Source organism: Meleagris gallopavo, chromosome 4 (assembly GCF_000146605.3).
Source record: "Meleagris gallopavo isolate NT-WF06-2002-E0010 breed Aviagen turkey brand Nicholas breeding stock chromosome 4, Turkey_5.1, whole genome shotgun sequence".
In the NCBI taxonomy this organism is placed as follows: Eukaryota; Metazoa; Chordata; class Aves; order Galliformes; family Phasianidae; genus Meleagris; species Meleagris gallopavo.
In genome coordinates, this window is record NC_015014.2 from 6,558,527 (window position 1) to 6,576,990 (window position 18,464).

General features: G+C 36.9%; 1 long non-coding RNA gene across 4 annotated transcripts in view; it reads right to left on the minus strand.

Annotated features, from left to right (window-relative positions):
- LOC104910516 overlaps positions 1-8,684 on the minus strand; it is a 67,573-nt gene extending 58,889 nt beyond the window's left edge. For all 4 annotated transcript variants that reach the window (XR_004159457.1, XR_004159452.1, XR_004159453.1 and 1 more), the window contains exon 1: positions 8,587-8,684. This is a non-coding gene — a long non-coding RNA (uncharacterized LOC104910516). The remainder of the gene's footprint in view (positions 1-8,586) is intronic.
- Positions 8,685-18,464: the final 9,780 nt, after the last annotated feature.

The window sequence follows — 18,464 nt, forward strand, 5'->3', positions numbered from 1 at the left end:
AAAGTAATGAGTAACAATATCTTCCTAGCCAGAGTTTGAAGAGCACAGTAAATTGAAAAGTATGATTTGACAGTCATATGTTGATGTTATTGCTATATTCTTCCGGGAAAAAAATCCTTTAAAAAATCAAGCTACAACTGTACTGTTTAATGCCTCTCTATTAACTGCAAACCTAAGTGATTTAATATCGTTTTATCTTCAGACTCTGTAACTACAGAACCATATACGTAACTTTCCCCATGTGAATCATCTCAAAGATTTAAACTGGATTATATACAGAATGAATGCGTGGCAAAAATTGATCTGAAAGGAAGAAGTAAACTAACATGAATAAATAATGCATAATGAAATGCTGCTTTTGAGGCAGCTATTTTTTCTACAGTTACCTGGCTTTCTGTTAGACAGACATGTTCAAATGCTCATAGCTGCACTCAGCTGTGATCTTTCCTTTTGGCACCACTAGCCAAGGTGCCATCTCTGCAGGTAGATGCTGGGTGTTCCCTCGTGGACACAACTACTGTGCACTAAGAACTCCTAGCTGCACTGCCAGCATGCCTCACCTTGTGCACATCCCCTCATCAGCTCAGCAGCTGCAAGGGAGGCGAGTATGACAAGGAGGCAAACTTCATGCAGAATATTATCATGAAACAAGTGGTTAGAAACAACCTTTGTTTCTGAACTTGTCTTCAGCAGCTTTTAGAGTCTTCCTTTTTTTCTGACAATTTTCTGGACTCCAATTCATATGGGTGAAGACTTAAATTCCCTTCTCAGGACTCACTCTAAACCTGATGGGAAAGCAAACATCTTTGCACAATGTTTTTCCTTATGTGTTCCCCCAGTTGCTTTTGCAACACAAGCAGCTTTGCTCAGCAGCAAAGCCTATTCAAGCTGTTCTTGTGATTGCCTGCGCTAACACGAGACACCCATTTAAGAAGATTACAAAATAATGATGAAATTGCAGTATTACAGCATTGTAAATCTCATTGGTGACTACAGAGCGGAGCTCTGTATTGAAACAGATCAGTATTTCTAGTTTCTCTCTTTTCATTATTTGACTTCTCTGAATACAAAGAAATTTAAAAATGTAGTATTTTAAACTTAATTAAATACTTAATGAGCTAGCTGTATATAGTGGTTATATAGTTTAAAAGTTTAGTTTTATTGCAGAATTAACAGGTGAATAGCAAGTGATTAAAATGCTACTTGTTATACCAGTAACTTCTTTTATAATCATACATATTAAATTACCTTGAGAAAGCTTGGTCACACAAGCTTGGGTATCAGTCATTTTTGTTCTGCACCAGGTGCTTGGATTGGAAGTGCTTAAAATTATGAAGTGTCACAATCTGTTGAAAGGCCCAGTGAGACAGCTAGTACTTTAAAGACATACATTGTTATCAAATACTCAACAAAACAAAGTCATGAACTTGGATTAACTACTATAACCAGACTGAGGAAGCTCCACAACCATGGGATTTACACGTGGGATTACTCTTATTTTAAACTGCTTGGCTGGAAGGCTCAGGTCTGCAGCCAAGAACAAGCCTCTCCTAACACCTGAAGTTCACTGGGGCTGTAGCTCTCCTTCCTGCAAACACAAAACTGAAGACTGCTGAGGTTACCTCGAACTCCAAACTCATCATGAGAACAAACCTGCTGTTCTTGCTGCAGGACACCTTGCTCCCTGCAGTTATTCTCAGCAAAAAAAAGTCCCTTTTCTTTCCCCCTCTTCCACACTCCTGAGGGGTTTGTGGCTTGCTTCAATAGAAGACTGTTGTGGACTCTGCTCCAAGAATGTGTGAGATTGCTGCCCACATTACAGTGTAGTAGATGAATAAAAAGAAGAGTTCTCAGCTCAGATGCACTATTTATGTTTCCAGCATCTTAACCACGCTGTAAAGAACTGAGAAGATTCAATGCTCTCACTTGCCCCAGACACCTTTTCTGAAGCAGTTTATATCATCAGCCGAGTAATTTATGCCCATATTCCAAGTGGTGCGTCCATCCAGGCTCTCACTCCAAGTATTACAGAACACATTACCATATATATATATATATATATGGTTTTATGTACAAATATTATGTATGCTTTCATACATAGAGATGTTATAGTTTAACATAATTTCTGAAAAGAACAAATCTGAGCAGGTAAAATCCTTCTCTTACTGGACTTAACAGTATCTAGGCGGGGACAAGCTGAGAAACATTTCTGAACTTTTCTGACAATTAAACAAAGGTGAGAAGCTTTTGGAGCTGAGGTTTCTCCCAAAACTAATTGCCAAAAATAGCCATAAGTGAGAGAAAGCAATTCTCCGCTACTCCTACCTCTGTGTTGGCCCTAGAAGCAAGGAATGTACCCACGGAGAGGGATCTGTTCTGCAGTAAATCTGTATATATATGACATACAGCTGGGGGGGGAGGGCGGGGAAGAAAATATAGCTATCCTTTCTCATTTATCAGGAATACTTTAGCCATAGATAAAGCTCCATTTGAGTTATCTGTTCAGGTAAATTATCTTGGAAGGATCGTTATACTGCATAATTAGCTGTGAGCTGCTTTGCATCTCTCTTGTGAGCACAGCCAGCAGCAGTGCATTGTCTCTGCACTGCTGGCAGGCTGCTGCCCCAAGCCCCTCTGCTATGGGCCTGCAAAATATGCACTCGTTATTAACAGAGCATTGGCTCAATTTGATAAACATTTCAGGAGGGTGATGGCAGAGAATAGCTGTAAAGCTCACAGCAGCCCTCTTACCCATTATCTAGCCATTTAGAAGTTTACCTATTACCATTCAAGAAGGTGAGTGGTTTTTGATGTGATCAGGTAGTTGCAGGGATTAGCTGGAGAAGAAAATAACGCAGTCACTTATTTTTACTGTAAGGCACAAATACTTCTATAAGTCTTGGTCTGTTGCTCATATTCTACTCAGTTGTTTTCAAGTAATTTAAGAAAACATATCCTTACAGATTAAAAACAGGCGTTTATAGCCAAATTTAAAAACAGCTGAACTTCTTTGGGAAAGCTTTATGATCTGCAGTTCAGTATACTTTAGTTACACGGAACATTTCATCCTCAGCGTGTTTTACATCTGAAAATCAAAGTTAAGCAAAACATAATTCTGCCTTCAGATTTAAAATGAGCTTTGTCAGACAGCATATGTTCCTCAGAAGCTCACTTTGGGGACTCAGGCCTTGACAGACGGGATGCACTAACAGGATGAACAACCAAGTGATATGTTCCACCCCTGTTTTCAGTCATGCTATTATTTGCAGCATTTGTAACAGCAACAACAAAAATGATTATTCACAAAGCAACAGCTGTCCTTCTTCTAACTGCTGTTAAGCCTTTTCTCTGTCATGATGTTTACAAAAAATTTCACAGTGGTTAGGTAGATGATATTCTGAAATCACCACTTATTCCAAAGATGAGCACCATTTCATTCCCGACTAACATTTCTTCTCTTTGCTGTATTTGCCTTTAGGAACTGGATCCATGTTTTGCTGTATGCTCTAAATATTTAGATAATAGAGATTCTAGATATTAGAAATATTTTTAAATGTATGAAATATCATGTTTATTGTTAGACTGAAGTGCAGGTTCTCAGTTATGAACATCTGAGCAAATGATTCTAGCATTTCTACTAGGCCACAATATACACCTATAAATTAAGAAATTACATCTAATTGTCTTTCTTATGTAACTATACTATGCTGAATAATCTTATGTGTAAGACCAGCCTTAAGCATCAAGCTGAAAGAGTTCCAATGAACAGATCTGTCCAAGTATCCTAGGAATGCTAACTTTCAGCTGCAGCTGAATTAAGAACATCAAGCATTTCCACCACACCCCTGGCAGTAATTTTTGGGATACATCACAAGAGAATTTTGGGCAAATGAACTCTTCAAGTATTTTGCTCAATTCAACAACATCAAATAGGCTAGGCATCACCGGCCACCTTAAAGCTACTTAAAACTACTACTGTTTCCACCACCAGCCATACAAAAACCCACTTGATTTCAAGAGTGGTATGTTCACAGCTTCAGGCTCGGAGGCAGCAAGATTCATCACCTTGTCTCCACCTAGTAGATCTATCTGATAGGTGTTCTGAAAATATCTTATCATGCCAGATTTCTTAACACACAAACTGTGAGGAAATGCCAGGGGTGAAAAAAGCTGTCCTAAAATGCCAGGGGTTCAAAAACTCTTCTGAGTACTGGAGAATCAGGTTTGAAGCTTTGTTGAAATTTGAAACTTCTCACTCATTGGAATGGGGATTGCTAACTCTGAAGAGAATAGCCCAATCCTTAGGCCATGGGCACGCTCCAACAAAACTCAGTTTCTCTAATTCTGAATATTAGGGGGACAAGGAAGGAGAGAAATAAAATGCAAATATGTCCTTCATCCACCTAAAAACAACCCAATGATCAGGTTTTTTATTCATATCAGTGAAGTGCTAAAAAGCTACATGGAATATTCTAAAGATAAAAATCTCCTCTGAATATGTATATAAGAGCTTGAATGACTTTTTTAAATTCTTCAATTTTAATAGTAACCCATGAAATGCTGAATTGAAGTTGTTCAAATGGTAACTAATATTCAAATAACCCATCAAAACTGAATTTGCAACAGTGAGCATCATGAAAAGAATTTGGATAAAGGGGAACAGATGAAGAGAAACCGTAAAGAGAACTCAGAGGAGCTGTCAAGGTCCCCCAGGACAGTTTTAGACAGAACTAGGACACCATTCACAGGGAAAGTTGTTGTTTATGGACACTGAACGCTCAGCCCCAGCTCCCTTCGAAGGAAGAAGCCAGAGAGGAACACGTCTGTTCAGCTGTGATTGGAATTGAATTTACATTTAATTTTCTTGTAATCTGATGTTTCCCTGTTTTAAAAGTAAAAGTCCAGATTCAGCCCATGCTTGACTTTTGAATACATGTCCAGGAGGAAGTGAATGATCTTGGGTAGTATTTTCTCTAGCAGATCCAAACAAAAGAGAGAGAGAGAGAGAGAGGCATTTACAGGACATTCCAATATATAGTTCAGAGACAAAAGCATTAGGGAATTATACTCTAAGTTAAATACTGACACAAAATATGGAATAAATGCCATGATAGGTAGAAAGATGCCATCTGTGAGGCTTAAGCAATGCTTTGGCAAAGTACATCCCTTCTGTGAAGAAACAAAGGCACACGGCAGCTTCACAGACTGAGCATTGTGTTTCAGAGCTTATCTCAGCATCCCTGCTGCTGAACCTCAACCATAAATTGCAGCACTGAGCTGATTCACTTGTGCCTTTGGTGAGAGCTTTCTTTCCCTCTATCCTCTCCAGCTTTCAAAACCCAAAGGTTGGTGTAAGTAATCTTATTCTATCTTAGAAAATAACTTTAGAAAAAGTAATGAAGATTGTAGTGCTGGGATGGGGTTGTTCCATCAAGAGAAGGAAAGACTCTGAGAAATCCTTATAGTGGCCTTCCACTGTCTAATATAGGCTGACAATAAAGCTGGAGAGGGACTCTTTATTTGGGGACGTTGTGATAGGACAAGGGGCAGTGGCTTTTAACTAAAAGAGAGATTTAGATTAGACATTAATAAGAAATTTTTCAGTCAGAGAGTGGTGAGGCACTGGAACATGTTGCCTAGGGAAGGTGTACAAGCCCCATCACTGGAGTTCATAGTCAGATAGGATGGGAGTTTTCAGCAATCTGGTCTAGGGGAATTAATCCCTACCTGTGCTGGGAGGGCCCTTGTAACCCAAACCATTCTACGATTCTATCTTTCTATGATATTCCTGTGAAGCAAAAAACTTTCAAATTCTGCAACAAAGAATTGAACTTTTTTTATAAATTCCAGTGAGACATCAGACCATGGATGCATGTGATTCTTTAAATGTCAAAAAGAAAAATAATCTAGCATGAAGTCTAAAAGACAATGTACTATTAATAACTTCCAGCTGAGGTGAGTACAGAAAAGCTGTTCTTACACCAGATTTTCCTAATGGTTATCTTTAGACAGCTTCCCACCTAGCCTGTCAGCACCTCTGCGTCACTCTTAGTGCATGATGTGAGGTTGTGCAGCAACTTGGCTGTCCAAATTTCAGAAAGTAATGCAGCAGCCCAGAGTTATGGGATGCAGCAGCCATCATAGCTCTAGCTCTTTGCCAGTACTTAGTCACCGGTCTCTCCTATAGTAACAAAACAAACATTTTGAACCATCTACAGAGTATGCATTATTGGCTAAACAGTCAGTTTATCAAATGACTATATTTCAAGACTGTGGAGTCAATATACACTGGCTTTCTGACAGGGAGTGGGAGTAGGAGGAGGAAATATTCCCCTTAATACTTACTAAGACTGTAGAGACATTATTATAAATACACATGGAAATACAGAGCACCAGAAACTAGTAACCAATTAAAGCTCTTATATCTCTCTGTTTCTTATCTCTATCTCAAGTCTTATCTTATAAAACCTTTATAGAAAGGAAAGACCATTCTAAAGGCAGTAAGTGGAGTTCAAGTTAGATAACTGATTATAAAGTCTCCAAAGGCACCTGAGGCTCTCAGAAGTAAGGATATAATTTAGAAGTTGATAATCTACCTCTGAGTGCTTTAGCCACAAAACTCTCCACACTGCTCTAGGTGATCTAGAGATACTGGAAGCAAGATAGTCACCTCAGTTCAGATCACTACAAAATTGCCTTTTTCCTTCCAGAGAAGGGAATCTGGCAGTGTCAACATACTGCATAATATAGAGCTACACACATTTTCCATTTCACTAGTAACCACAAAGCTATGCAGGTCAGTCTAGAGTTTTCAAGTGAAGTTGATAGAACAAAGTGACAGTGCAACTCCTACTTTTACCAAAAGAAAAGAAATGTAGTGATTTATAACTTTGCTTAGCATACTAACTTTTAACAGAGGCTCACTGGCTATATGCCAGGTAGATACCTATAGCAATCACAGGCACAAAACATATTTGCATCTTATTTTTACATGTCTCTAAAATTACAATGTAATAATAAAACAAGGCAGGATAATGTATCATGCTACGTCAATAATTTCCTAAAACCAGAGCCAACAATACACTATACATTACTGGCTTGCATAAACACTTCTTCTTCAGGTGGTTTAATGTCCCATTCAACAAGTCATCACAGGCCATTATGGATTTGTGTGTGTTTCAAGCAGTGGCTGTCAGAAAGCCCCACAGGTATACATGTAAATCACACAGCTGCAGCCTTCCTGGGAGAAACTACACAATTCAGACCAAGACACTCTTTCCTTAAAAGGAAGGAAAGAAGGAAAAGCTAGGAACAACACTTTTGTAAAATAATCTTGTAGACTTAGTGCGTTTTCTTTAACTAAGTAAAGTTAGCAGATCAGTTTCATTTAAGGAAAATGATTAGGAAAAGTGGTGCTTTCATTTATTCTTTTTTTCAATATGCAGCCCCAGGACAGGGTAAAGCTGCTTTATTCTAAACTGTGCTTTAATTAAGACTAGGCAAAATGGAAGAGTTATGTGCATAAATATCAGTGTTAAAAATAGCAACACACCTGTCTGATACAAATTCCAATTAGAACGGGCTAAGTTTGAATATGAGAGCAGAATTTGGGTTAAAGCACAAGGGTTTAAAAAAAATCTTTCAAACTAATGCAAATTTAGTCACTTCAAGAAACAAATTTCACCTGTTCTCACAAGCCTTCTGGCTTTCTGGATGAGAATCCAAACTTCACCAGTCTGAAAAGAAACGTGTTATGGAATCAAGATGAAAATGTTAATGCTAAGTCCAGACATTTAAAAGCTTAAAAACGGAAATGTTATTTGAAACTGGGCACAAAATTCTGGCAACTTTAGACTAGCTGTTAAGTCACAGAAATAAAGAAAAAACAGATATGAGGTTCCCAAAATCTATTAAGCAATTGAGCCACAATGCTGTTTCAAAAGTAGGGTGTGTGTTTTAGGGAATTTGTGTATGAAAAAAAACTTCTAAACAGGCATTTATAAACTTCAAAAGGATTTTTTTGAAACAAATTTTCATAGAGTGATGACAAATCTCTACTGCTCTGTTGCCCCTCTCCCTGTAATGCTACCTCCAAGTCCAACACCTAGAACTTGTCTTAGTTTAGTTTTAACAAGCATTAAAATAAACCAGTCCTTTTGTGTAGAGCCAAAACAGAGTTTCTCAGATTGAAACTGGCTCTCACTGAAACTGCTGAATTCAGCTGCATTCATCTGCCTTTAATTAAGATTGCTGCAAGCGTAGGTATTCGCAAACTATCAAAATATGATCTGCTGAGGAAATCAAGTAAACAGGGTTGGAGACTCCAATTGGAAATTATCTCACTCGTTAGGAAGGTATTCAAGGAAGGCACATGTGGAAGAGAGCTCAGATGAAAGGAAAGGATGGCCAGAGCAGACAGATGGAGAAAAGCAGTACCCAAAGGAGTAGTGGGGGCGGTGAGAGCTGGAGCTGTGACCAAGTGCCTCATTTCCTTTGGTGCACATGGAGATGCTGCTTTTTGCTCCTTTGAGAATGAACAGGAGAGGGTCAAAAGGTAACTTGGTGTCACGAAACAAGATACAGTACCTTCACTGCTGTCCACTCCTGCGGGTCAGGGGGCTAACAGGGAATAGGCTGTCTGAAATCTGGGTACTTCAGGCTCTTGTATCCATCTTAAACATAAGTGCACTGAAAAAAATGCAAACACAATTTTAGTCATCTTCACACAGTGCACACTCACACATGTATAAAAATACATATGCACAGCACAACATCTCTTTGGAAGCCACAAAAATGTATAAAGCGTCCTTAACTGTGCTCCAGAGCTTTCTACAGTAGAATACAAATTTATACACGTGCACTTAGAGACTCACTGACCAAAAGACAGGATGCTGGCATGACAGCAATCAATTTACACACAGCACACAGCCAGTCCTGCTGGGGGCAAAAGGACAAAAAAAATAGAGTGTTTGCTGTAGAGCATTCATAACCAAAATACAGGATGTAAAGAGGCCAAGGAAACTGAAGCCTCACAAATACTGAAGAAAAGGAAGCAGGTGTCGTCTCCCAGAACTTCTAATCTATAAAATGGAAACTTTTGATTGACATCAGACTGTGCGTCCCTGGAATGAAATACGGATCTATAGCTTTTATGAAAGTAAAGTATTTCAAAGAGGGCATGGAGGAGAAAAGAAAAGACATTTTAAATATAATCTCTCTTTCAGGAGGAATTTCTCAGTGTCAGTTCATGACATTGCTGCAGCCTTTGATGCTACTTTGACAAATATTTTCTCTAAGGTGAACTACAAGTTGGTTTAGTTTAACTACTTTTTTTTCCACTTTTAGCTTTTGTAGGAATTGCATACTCCCCCTAATCACTCAAGGATCAGATAATACAGACAGCTTAATTTTATTAAACTGATACCCCTTCTTATTAAGGTTATCTAGATCATTAACTCATGACAAAATATTTTGTTCAAAGTAATTTTAATTTTGACACGCAACAAAGAGCAGAATTGAATAAGATGTACCACAAAGGTTAATTCATGTTACATTGCTAAGCTTCCTTTAAAAAAAATAAAGCAGTTATTTGTTATTTTGACAAACTAATAAAAAATATCCAGATATTCCTTCTTCTCTCTTCCAACTTTGGAATGGTGCATAATTTTCAAGATGTTGTCTTAAAATTTTGTCTCAAGTTCTTGGCTTACAACTGAATGTGAAAAGCAAGCCATTTATTCCTTCCACATTGCTTTGCATTCTTGAAATAGTCATCTAACGTGAAAATAGTCAGAGCTATAATAAGGAGAGCTGCCAAGATAACAGCAAGAATATCCACCCTTTAGTTTTACCTCAGCATTAGAATGTATAGTACACCATTTTAAAATATTTTGTTTTACACTGGATATTTAAAATCTGGATTGAGAAAAGTATAGAAGAGGTGATCAGAGCTGTGCTGCCTGAAAAGCCTTATGGCCCTCAGTCACAGTTCCTTTTTTCTTTTTTTTCATTTAACGCATTAGTTTAAGAGGAGAAATTATTTCTCTGTTCAGCCAACTCAGTCACTCAATTTTCACTTCATGCACAATTCTTATGGTCTGCCATCTCTATCTCCTCCAATTTTCTACTTCCATTCAACTCCTGTCATTCCTTGAAGCATAATGTAATGTGTAATAGCAACTTACACAGTGGTATCAGAGAACACTATTTCTTTGCTCCTGAATAGTTCTTATATTTTTCAATGCATAACCTGGGACTTTTCTGTAAAAGGATTGCGACTGTTCAAGGTTCCATTTGTGATATAAGATTTTCTCTAAAAATTGCCCTAAAAACCTACATGCATAATTGTACTTCCTAATATATTAGTACTTTTCAAGACATGGAAACACATGCTTTCAGTTTAGTGGAAGACTTAACCTTTTTTTCCCTAACAATATAAAACTAAAATTTCTGGTTCTTGCATTGCAAGATTTCATAGTGATGTAGTTCTACCTAAGGGAAAAGCTGTCAGTGGTCAAGGCCAAAATTTACTCATTTAGACTTCAACCACCATTTGATGTGTAAATTCACAGCCATAGTACAGTTGAGGGCGCCAGCGGAAAGATCTCCCAGTTCCAGACTCAAGACATTTTTAGCATTCTTAGATAACAGGTATAGAGCAGAAAAAAAAAAAAAATGTAAAAATAGTGCAAGGGACACATCTCTCTAAACCTATCTATTGAACATATATTGATTTATCACAACCTCATATGAGTGCAGGCTAGTATCTTTTCTCTTTATGTTCAGTGAGACAGGTAAGAGTATATAGGCACAGAAAAAAGGTCAAAAAGTAAAAACAAACCATATGGTTTACAGCATTACGCAAGAAACTATTTGAGCCAGAAAAGCACTACTTCACAAAAAGTCTTTTCTAATTAATTTATGTGCCAGATCTCTGTTCTTAGCACACAGTACTGCAGGGAGGCATTTTCAGATCTAGACTAGCTTTCTCAGACTTGCAATTTCTATATTCAAGCTGTGGGCCAAGAATTCAGTATCCGCCAATTCTCCAGTACTGTAAAGAAAAGTAGAATGTAATGACGTTAACAGAAAAGTCTAAGGCAAACTCTACTTCTGTTTTCCCCCCTGTAACATCCCAAAAGGTTGTTGAAAGAGCTATGAAAGTAAATGACACAAAACCAGTTTCTCCAAGTCATTTTTTTCAGTAGTGAGGTTTCATCTCATTCATCAAAGACCATTACATAGCTTTGCATTTCACACATAGGCAGAAAATTCAATTGCACAGATGTCAGTGTGTATCAGACCAGGTGTTATTAACAAGACAGTAACTGATGATAACCAATGTTGGGATATTTAAATAACAAGACCCAATTAAGCAGCCATAATGATTAAGGATGATGAGGACAAAATTAATATTCCAGACCACTTGCATTCATTAGAGTGAGAGAGCTTGAAATAAGTGGTCAAATTCTAGTTTTAGACTTTTTTCTGCATAGAAGATGGATTAAGCTTTACACAGTTACAAATAACAGACTTTAAATAGTCTTTAGAGTAATGAGTAAGACCAGTGTATTTGTTTGATGAAATGGCATATTTTGATGCAATTATCAAAATGTCTTCTCTATATAAAAGCTCATTAGCTACTTCTCTTGGCAAAGAAACAGAGAGGTATAGGAATCAACAGTGAAACTGGTAAATCTCAGACTTCTTTAGAGAAATATCTATTCATCAAAAAACTCCTCAAATGAGAGATAATAAATTGAATTCAGTGCTATTATCAGTGGAAGAGCGGAAGGGAGGAGAAAGGAAGTTGAAAAGTTATGAAGAGTATTTTCAAAATAAAACCCTTGCCTATGTTTCAAATAAGAAAGGACTTCTTACCTAGTGTTAAGATGAAAGCTGGGCAAAATTACATGGGAGTAGGTCTGTGAGTCTCCAATTGGAACACATTTGTTCTTACCTCTCTTCCCTAAAACCAAGAAATACACTGTGCTGGGAAAGTAATGGTTATTCATCACGGGTCTGTTGAAGTGAACAGCATTGTATTCACACAATAAATAGCATTGCAAAATGAAAGCCAATTCTTTTATTCCCTCAACAGTTCAGCTAGGAGATGGATTTCCTAGCAGAACTTGTTTTGACTGCCTATTTCCACAAACTTAAAGAAGAAGCTCCTGGTGGTAAATTTAAATATTCAAGTATATTTAAAGGAAGAGGAGAGGCAGCACTCACCAGAAGAGTTTAGAACACAGCATTAAATGATACTATAATTCTAATATATGGAAATACCCAGAGACCTGTTGATTTTTTGCCATACACACTGTTAAGCACAGACTGGAAGTTATATTGCATATCTGAGATGAGTGCTACTCTCATAACAATACTGAGCACATCCAAGTTTGATTGGGTGAGTGTAGGGTATACAGTTGCCACCAAGGTACAAAATCTAAACAAAATGTATGAGGTGTGTATAAGCACCCCTGAAGGACTGGTATAGCACAGTGATTAATGGAGCGGGTTTAAACTAGAAAGGATTAATTCAGTGCCAAGTTTTGCAAGGAAATACCTTCAGACAAATGTAGGCCAGTGCCCAGCTTCTAACAGCCAACAACCAAGTGAAATTTTCAGATTCCAGGAAAATCCTGCTGTGGTGCCATATCCATTTCTATACCCTCCTCACACATCTCAGTTTAATAAATAGCGTTGTATGGCATGCTATACATTTTAATTTCTATTACCATAGTGTAAGTACTGAGAAGGTCATTTGTGATTCAGATTTTAGAAGGTATCTGGAGATGTGTCTAGAGTTGCTGTTTCATACTTCTGTAAAGTACTGACTGATTTTAATGAATATTTAAATGGTCATTTCTATTTATTGCTAAATTAATGACTTCTTATTCACAGTAATTGATATTTTCCTTTTTCTCAGTCCCCATTTTACACCAAAGACTGAGATTTACAAGGAAATCTCTAGGCTTTACTCTCGTCACTAGTATTGGACTCAGCTTGGTTTGAGCCAGTAAAAACCGTCTACACACTAGTCCTGTATGCTATACAACATTCTGCAATACAAAAATAAATACAAAAACAAAAGTTAAAATTTAAGTGTACAGAGGCTGCTACATGAGCGCCATTTACACTGAAAAATCTGTTATCATATGTTACTGAATTTAATAATTCTCTCATTTTCTCTTACTCATCCCTTCTTTAATTACTCATCCCTTTTCTAATTCTGAATGCCTTTTGAAAACTCCTGACCTCAAGTTACTGCCTGTGTTCATCTTGATTCATAAGCTTTACGTATCACATTCCTCAAACCTTGCCCTTTCTGTTCTGAGAAATATTTTATCGCTGTATTGATTAAAGTCAAATCCACAACACTTATGAAAGAGGTAGGATATTTAAAATATTTTGAAATGAGTGTTGTTTTTTTTTAACTAAATAAGACTATTTACAGTACTTTGATTCATGGTAACATGATTTCTCCATATGTTGCTTAAAAGCAATTTTAGTGGGGACATCAGCATGCATATCAAAGCATAAGAACTGTTTACCCACAGTCCTGATGTAGTCCATCGCAAATAGCTACATGCTACTGTGTACACTGTATATCTGCGTTGAAACTGGGTCTCGATCCCTTGTAAAGCCATTATATTGGATGGCGAGAATGCATGGTGAGCTGAACTGTATCAAATGCATGCCAGACCTTCCTTATGCTGCTACATTTTTTTATTTAATTTTATTTTATTTTAACTGAGCAGGATTTGAAAGGCGGAATCTTAAATCTGTTTTGAAAAAATTATATTGAAGTTAATGCAGTCATAAGGTAAATGGTAATCAAAACACATCACAAAATGCTGACAAAGTATTTTTTTCATTATAATGCATGGCTAGAGAATTTTTCTGTAAAATACTCAAAGCTTTAGACAAAAGGACAAGAAGTTTTCACCTCAAGAAGATTAGTTAATGGCACATCAAGCTTCTATATACTGTGAAAGATAATAATTGTTACCAGAGAACAACTGCTGTTACCTATTGGTATAAAAAAATGCTTGCCTGACATCTTTGAAAACTGAAGCTATCAGCTTATCCACCAGAAACTCACAACAGGGGCAAGAGCAATGTAAAAATTCAGATCTCTTCACAATCGTTATGACTAATTCTGAAGAAGGATTATTTTGTGCTTGCGTTCTAGAAATTTGTGGTATGCATATTTTCTAAATCTAAAATACAAAATATTTCACTCACAGCTGTTCATGTTAAATATGTCTAACAACCAATTTGTTTAAGAATATGAACACCATATAGATATGCTCAGTTCTGTGCACATAAACAGCAATGCATAGTGACTAATGTCAACTTCATTTGTTCTTTAAACAACTCATTGAACCTTTACATATTAATTTCTTCATTTACAATCACATTTTTGCAGTTATTGGCATACAGAAAAGTCTTTTCCTCCTTCAAGTGCATGAGTTCTTAAAGAATTTGACTGCATACAATATAGCCATTTGGGAGAAGTTGGGTAGAAGAGAAGGAAAGAGGGTTATGATGGCCCTCATCCCTGAGGACTTCTCTAATTTTAATTTTTTATTATGCATTTTTTTTCTGTGCAACTTGAAGATTTTAGCAATTTTATTTTAATTTAAATCATATTAAATTTAATAAGATTTCACTTATGTTATAATTTAAATTTTAAATTACATTTTTATAAGAAGGGCAAGACAGTAAAAAGGGGCACTTAAACGTCAGTATGCAACTCCGTCTCTCCCCCTAGACTCAAGATTGTAAGTAGCTATACTTTCATGAGAGGAGGAATACATTTAGTTACCCAGGAAGACTCTGGAAATAAACAGTTGTTCAAAGGCCTTCTGTGAAGGTACCAGCCCCGTCACAGCCAAGTCCTCCTCTTCCCAGTCATGTACTAATGGCCTCTGGACAGCAGCCTAGGGAAGTACAAAGGAGATGCCCACATCACTGCCTGAAGTATTTGTCTGAACATCAGTACTTTGATAGCCACTGGTAATAACACAGGAAACCACTACTTGCTGACTCTCTTGCTGAAGCAGGCCCAGCATTGCAGCCAAATAGCCAATACTGTCCAGATTCAAGATGAGTATATTAAGTTGATGCATTAGCTTAGCTTCTTGAGTTGCTTTCCTCAGCCTGAATAAAGTCTAGTTTGGGGACAGTAGATCACCTCTGAAAAATCTCTTCTCATATGAACTGTAAGGAGCCTAAGCTATTAAAAACTTCCTTTTAAAGGTTGCAGTGACCCTTTGATACCAAAGTTTCATTGCATACAAATGTACATCCTATCCTCTTCTCCCTGCCATCTTATTCCATCGCTTTCTCTTATGAAATCTCTTTTTCATCTCTTCTCAGTTCAGAGGTAGTAGACATCATAAAAGATAGATGTAGAAACCAGCAGATGAACACACTAACCTTTCATGCTGCTATAGGAGACTTTCTTCAAGTTTTTTTCTACAGCCTATAGACACCACCAATAGAGATTTGTGCTATCATCTATAAAGACAGAAAATTAATTCCAAGCATCCAAACATCTGCAGTGAACAAATCTTGATTTGTGGCTGAAAGGGACACAAAGGGACTTCCTATAACTCCCCTGTACACATCCTCCACCTGCAGAAACCATATTGAATTGCAGAGACAAACTTATTTTTAAATTTTACTGCGTCCGTGTCAAAGGCAAACTGGATTTTCTTTAAAACGCAACACTCCCCTTCTGACACTCCACATAGCTTCAAAGAAAATCATGTCTCAAACATGATTTAATGCATTTTACATTACTTTCACTGTCTTAGCGTCAAGCACTTGGGTCATTAAACTACCTCTCATTTTCCTGATCTACTTCATTTTGTAGCATTTCCTCAGCCATGCAGACTTCTGTGGCATTTAACTAAAACACTTTTTGAGTTGATCAGTAGAACTTCATTCCAAAATCAGCAAAGATGCAGCAAGATTTACTGCTTTTATTTTACTCCTCTGTGTATGCATATCTGCATCATGTGCCATTTGATAAGATTTCATTGTGGACCTAATCACTATCACTCCAAAAACGTTAATATGATAGTTTATGAAAGTAGTAAATTGATCCGTTTCATAACTCTCAGAGCTCTACTGGGGAGAAAATCATACAGAATTACAACTTGCAAGGTAACTGATGTGTTTCAGTTTCATTTCTGCAAAGAAGAAGGAGCAAAAGCCAATTGTGAAGTTCAAGGGACTGGCACTGGAGACGGAAACTGTTGAAAAATTCACAATAATTGCTTTCAAATCTACAAGAGGAGAGAATTCCTTTAGGAAAAAAAAAAGAAAAAGATTATACACAGTTGAAGAGGAAAAATTTTAGAAATCTACATCTTTGTTACAACAGTATAAAAAATCCATTCATGATCACAATTATATACTATAAATTTAAGTTAAATTTTCTGCAATAAGTGAGGCTATATCCATCTGATATTGAGAATTTGCCAATAAGAGAACTCTTTCCTGTGGCTCATATGGTTGAAGAAAAACAACACCACAAGCATCCTCATTATGCAGTGTTATAAAACTTCATTTCTGCATGAAAGACAACAGCTTAGATAGGTTTCATAAGTAATGTCCTTACTTTTCATAGTGTTTTTGTTTTGTCTGTTAATTTTGCACAGGAATTTAATATTTTCTCACCATTCCTCCTTAACAGTAAAAGTCATTGCTGTAGATAGGAGTTTATCGTGTTTTTAATGAAATTATCTAGGCTGGATTTGATATTGCAAAGAACTTTCAGCCTTATTTCAAACAAAACCCAAGCAGGCAAAAAAGTGAGTGTTTATGAAACCTAGGATGCGTCAGAGAAATACATGCCATTAAATGAGACTGTTCACTATCATTGTGTTTTATCTTAGTTTTGCTTAGAAATATCAGATGTGAAACATAAAGCTGAGCTTCACCTCTGTGCTGCAAACTCCCTCAGATTGAGGTGGGAAAGAAGCATAAGTAGCAGCACATACAAGCATGTGTGTATGTCACATCTTTGAATCTCTGCTTCCTTCCTTCAGTTCAGCTACCCAAGTTATAGCAGAATATTTTTGTACAGCTAGTGCAATATTGAAAACTTTCTATCATTTACACATTTGGGCCATTTTTTCTTTTTTTTTTCATTTTTATTTTTCCCCTTATATGAAGACAGAACATTATCATATCATCATACAGTTTTGGGCTTCTCAGCAGTAAGGCAAAAAACAAACAAACAAAAAAACCTAATGATTATCTCTCCTGGGAGACCAAGGAGATAGAAGGAACAGATACAGCACCAAAATGTAGAATAGTTGCTTTAGAGCCGTATCTTTCTGGCTTTGCTATGAAAAGAGCTCATACAAATGAAGCGATTAGCTCACACTACAGGTCTTTCAAAAGGAAGAAACAAGCCACAACAACGACAAAACAGAGCTTCTGTAGCAAAAGCACACTTGAGGAGGGACTGCTTTTCGAGACTCATTCATGCATCAATCTTCTCTAAGTAGGAAAAGCAAAAAGCAACTGCTTTTTGTCCTTTCTCAGATTCACACAAAAACTAAACCAACTGGTTGCATTAAGATCTAAGCAAGTCAGCTACAGAACACCCACAGCTGCAGCAACAACACAGAAATGTGTTGCAAGTTGGTAACAACTGTGGGAAAATCCGTCTGGCAAAGGCTGAAATTTCATTCTCACATAGCAAAGCAAAAAAAATCTAGTCAAATGTCACTTTTAAGTAAATCTAGAAGAAACTGTAAGAAGAAACCCTTACAAAATGCACATCCAGAACAGACATTCAATCCAAAGCTCATATATCAGCATAATAACAGGTCAATTTTTGTTTAGTTTTAAAGCATGTAGAATTTACTTTAATGTAATAGCAATGAGAGATGTAGTACCATCAGCTATAGAGTAGAAAAAGCCAAAATACTTCTTTTAAAAATACCAGACAAGTAGAAACTGTCTAAATTTTGTTTGGTCTCCATTGTCACCACAACAGAACTATAAGTTCTTTGCAGTACTAATCACCACGTGAAAACAAATGGTCTTTTATGCCTAACTGGTATGCTTCTTTAGGACTTGAAACTTTTATTCCATTTCAACACAGCTATGTAGTTACCTCCTCAAATTACAATTTACATGTTCCTAAAAGCAAGTGCTTGGATGCTCAACTATTTTTTTATTTTTTCATAAAAGAAGTACTATACTGCTTTTTAATATAGGAAGGGGCAGTGTTGTGCCAAATCTTTGTAGAACTCTCATTAGCACATTTTTTTGGAAGGACCGATCTGCTAAGAGTATTCTCTGACACTGGATTAATGTAGAGTTTTATTTCCTAAGATTGTGACTTGCATCAGAGGGAAGTGAGAATGTTACATCCAAGATTCCTATATTCCACTGTACATGAAGTATACAAAACCTGAAAAAAAAAACCCACATAC